We start from the raw sequence: 5,000 nt of genomic DNA, 5'->3' as shown, positions 1-5,000 counted from the left end.
GGAGTAGTTCCTCTCGTTGGGTAGGAGCTTCCGCCTGATGTACGTCACCGGGTGTTCTTCTCTCGCCCGAACCTGGAAGAGTACCGCTCCCAGCCCCACCTCGGATGTGTCGGTGTGGACTATAAGGTGTAGAGAGAAGTCAGGGGTTATCAGGACAGACTCGCAGCAGAGGGCCCTTCTGAGGGTTGCGAAGGCTCCCTCTGCTGCCTCCGTCCACTTTACCCGGTCCGGCAGGACCTTCCGGGTCAGATCGTTCAGGGGGCTAGCCAGAGTGGCGAAGCCGGGGATAAATTTCTGGTAGTATCCTACCAGACCCAGGAATGATTTCACCTGCTTCTTGGTGGTGGGCCGGGGCCAGTCCCGGATGGTGGCGATTTTGCTCTCCTGGGGTCAGACATTCCCCCGTCCCACCTGGTATCCCAGGTACGACGTCTCCTCCAGCCCTAGGCGGCACTTGGTGGGGTTGGCTGTGAGCCCGGCCCTCCTCAGCTCCGCCAGGACCGCCCGCAGCTGTTGGAGGTGTATATCCCAGCTTGCGCTGTGTATAATGATGTCGTCGATATAGGCGGCTGCGTACGCCTGATGTGGCCGAAGGATCTGGTCCATCATCCTCTGGAATGTGGCCGGAGCGCCATGGACACCAAAACGAAGGACCATGTATTGGTACAGTCCCCCTGGGGTAGCAAACACCGTTTTCTCCCTAGCGGTCCTGGTGAGCAGCACCTGCCAGTACCCCTTGGTGAGGTCCAATCTGACACCTCGTTGAGTTTCCAGAAGTCATTGCAAAAACGGAACGTGCCGTCGGGTTTGGGGACCAGAATGACGGGACTAGACCATGCGCTGCAAGACTCCTCGATGACCCGGAGCCGGAGCATTCGGGTGACCTCCTCCCAGATGGCGTTCCGACGGGCTTCTGGGAACCGGTAGGGGGGGACCCGCACCGTGATGCCGGGCACCGTCTTGATTTCATGTTGGGTTACTGTGGTCCTCCCGGGTATCTCTAAAAAGACATCCTGGTGCTGATGGATGACCTCTTCAAGATCCTGCTTCTGGGCAGGACTGAGATCTTCCCCCATGGGAAGGACCACTGGTATGTCGCGCCGGGCGGCCAGAACGAGGGGAGCCGGCGCCGGCGGGGCCGGTCCAGACCTCCACTGCTTCAACAGATTGACGTGGTATAGCTGGGTGGGTTTTCGTCTCCCGGGCTGCCGCACCTGGTAGTTCACCTCCCCCACCTTGTCGACGACCTCGTAAGGCCCCTGCCACTTGGCCAAGTATTTGCACTCCGCCGTCGGAATGAGTACCATGACCAGGTCTCCGGGCCGGAACAGGCGTAGCTTGGCCCCCCGGTTGTAGACGCGGGCCTGGGCCTGCTGGGCCTGCCGAAGGTGGTCCCAGACGATGGGCCAGACCTGGGCCATGCGGCCCCTCACCTGCTCCACATGGTCGACCATGGTGCGATGGGGGGACGGTCGACTCTCCCACGCCTCCTTGGTGAGGTCGAGGAGCCCCCTGGGTCTTCTCCCGTACAACAGCTCGAAGGGAGAAAAACCCGTCGAGGCCTGGGGTACTTCGTGGACTGCGAAGAGTACGTGGGGCAGGAGCTGGTCCCAGTTCTTCCCATCCGCGTCCATGACCTTCTTCAACATTTGTTATAACGTTTTGTTGAAGCGTTCCACAAGCCCGTCTGGGGGTGGTACACCAAGGTGCAGAGCTGGGTCACCCGGAGGAGACTGAGCAGTTGTTTCATGACTCGGGACATAAAGCAGGACCCCTGGTCGGTTAGCACTTCACTGGCTATCCCCACCCTACTGACCAGCAGCAATAGCTCCTTGGCTACCGCCTTGGTGGTGGCGGCGCGGAGGGGAAGGGCTTCGGGGTACCTGGTGGCGTAATCCACGATGACTAGTATATATCTATGTCCCCTGCTGGTCTTCGGGAGTGGGCCGACAATGTCCAGAGCTATCCGGTCAAACGGGACTTCAATGATCGCCATGGGGATCAGAGGGTTTCGTACCAAGGGTCTCTGGGCTGTACGCTGGCATTCGGGGCAGGACTGACAATATCGGACCACGTCTCCTTTCACCCCGGGCCAGTAGAACCTAGCTAGAATCCTTTCCCTGGTTTTATCCATGCCTAAATGGTGGGAGTGGGCCATGAACAGCACCTTACTAACGTAGGGCCGGGGTAGTAGCAATTGTTCGATCACTTTCCCCCCCTTCTCTACGACCCGATATAGCAGGCCCCCCTTGGTGCTGAAGTGAGGGTGTGGTAGACAACTCACTGAATCCCTCGCTTGTCCTTCATGGGCGAGGACGTGGCTTCAAGCGTGCTTCAGGGCGTCGTCCTGTAGCTGGGCGCTGGCGAACTGTCTGGGTCGATCCGTTCTCCCCCCCCCGGTCGGGTGGGATCCTCCCATCGAGTATGCTGGTGTGCCCGGCGGGGTGGGTCCGTCCCCCTTTGTCCCGCCGTCCTCCGCTGATGATTCCGCTGGGGTTGCGGGGGCCAGTCGAGCCCCATACGTGGGTCGGACCGCTCGCCGGGGTCGTCGTGGTTGGTCTTGCAGGGGTCAGGAACCTGAGACGGGGCCTATGAGCAGGGGTACGGGCAGGTTGGGCACAATCCCGGCCAGTGTCACATACACCCCTCGGGGGGTCCTCACGACCACGTGACACGTGACGTATGTGTGGGTGTCCCCATGTACACACGCGACCTCTATCGGCTCGCCCCGCCGTCCCCCCTCTAGGTCTGGGCGTAGGAGGGTCACCACACCAGTATCCAGGAGGGCCTCAGTGTCCTTATTCCCTACCCGTACCGGGATAATTGGGGCTCCGGGTTTCTGGTGGGCCCAGCAGGTGGCCAGGAGACATGGTCTGGACCGTCCCCCGTCGGCAAAGGCCGACGGCATGGACACATCCCTGCTCCCGGTGCACTGTCGGGCTAGGTGCCCGGTTTGTCCACAGTTGTAGCATCGTCGGTCCTCCCAGGATTCCGGGGAGAAGGTCGGCGGCCTCGGTGGGGGCGACTGTTGTCTCGGGTCTCATCGGCCCCTACGCGGCTCGGCGGGCCACGACGGGTTCCGGGTGCTGACACTCAGCTGTTCTGCTGAGCTCTGCCACCTGCCAGTTTTCAAGCTGCTGGACCAGCTCGTCCACCGTGTCGGGATGGTTGTGGGCGAGGGTTCTCCGGGCATCTAGCGGGAGCTGACGGATGGTGTTGTCTATCAGGACCCGATCTAGGATGCTCAGTCCTTCTCCTGTCATGAGCCATCTTCGGATCAGCCATCCTGCTGGGAGACCTGAGTGCGTACGGCGCCTCGAAGGTCGAATCGCCAGTCGTGGAAGTGCTGGGCTCTGGCGGCGAGGCTATGGCCATAGTAGGCCAGTATTGCCTGTTTCGGGGTCGGGTATTGACTGGCGTGCTCCAGCGTCAAGCCCTGGCTGGCCTGCCTGCTTAGGAACAACACAGAACAATAAGCAGTTTGCTTCAATTGTTCCTCTGCTGGAGAACAGATGTATGGGTGTGTTATTTATGATGACCTTGACTTTCTTTGTGTGTGTGTGTGTGTGTGCATATGTTTGTGGATAGTGAGAGGAAAGGTCTTTTCCAGACCTAATATTGAGTTGTCTGTTCGTCCTTCCGACAGCCAGAGAGATAGTCAAGAAAGATATTGTTTTAGTGGACAATAGGTAAAATGCCAAGGTGTCCACTATTCCCTGATCATGGCTCTCATGATTCCCTCGGATCAGCATCAACCATTCTTGTGTTGTTCTCCTTATCTGCATCACTCTCTGTGTGATTCTTACAACCAGACAACTACTGGAGGGTAAACAAGGCGACAAGGAAAAACTTGGACCTGTTAATAAATGTAATGGATCACATCGTTTCAGGTCCCAGGGAAACGTTAAAGTTTACTGAAGCGGATCATTTGGCCATTTACAAAAAAATATATATATTTAAAATGATGTTTGGTCATATCTCAGGAGCATGCCCCGTTCTGAGCCATTTGGGTTAATGGTTCATGAGAAAAAACATTTCAACATTTTCCCCAGTGTTTATGGTGGGGGGGTAGATCCTTAGAGCTGTGAGTGTGAGTTATAGCACCCAATATTGTCAAAGTAGTATTTAAGGTTATTCTGCATAGTCGTCATTATATAATATTATCATGAAAATACGTAAAAACTGATAAATGCACAACTTTTGGCTTTGGTTTGGTGTTAAACCCTCAATGACTGTAGGAGAAGATAGCTCCGGAAATGAGGTGGTATCATGAAACAATTGTAAAAAAAAACAATTGAGTATTGCTTGCTTTGCGACCACACACACTTGGACAAGCGGTGTTCAGTTTTAATAAAAAAAAAGAGAAAAGAGAGCTGGCGACTGAATTAAGTATATGCTGAATTACATACAAATCATCCTACTCTCACGCAAATGCACAAAACAACACAGCTAATTATAGAAACTATATCCAAAACTCCTTTGAGCTGAAAGAGTTCCAAGAGTTCCTCAGCCAATGTAAAACCATAAAATCCAAATGAAACCAAAGCTGTTGTGCTCCTCCACTGAATAAGGTGGAGCCGGCTGCATATGGAGGACAGCCTTTAAGGTCACTGGTCTGACGCCATCTGCGGTCAAACGCCCGCTGTGGAGTGGATCATTCCAGATCAATGGGGATGGATCGCTCAGGGAGGTAACAAGACCTGGTGGCTGGTAAAAACAAACAAAATAAGGCATTGTACCAAACTTATTTCTTCTGATAAATGTGTTAACAACATTTAAATGATGTGTTGAAATAAGAGGTGGACTGCTGGCCCCTGTACACTGGCTTGATAATAATACCAGTAGATATCATATAATAATGCAGTGGATAATTATATTATTACCACTATTATTATTAATAATATAATAATGCAGTGGATAATTGTATTATTACCACTATTATTAATAATAATAATATAATAATCAAGTGGGTCATAATATTAATACCACTATTATTAATA

Source organism: Pollachius pollachius (assembly GCF_949987615.1).
Source record: "Pollachius pollachius genome assembly, chromosome: 16".
Lineage (NCBI taxonomy): Eukaryota > Metazoa > Chordata > Actinopteri > Gadiformes > Gadidae > Pollachius > Pollachius pollachius.
Note: the sequence above shows the minus strand (reverse complement) of the source record.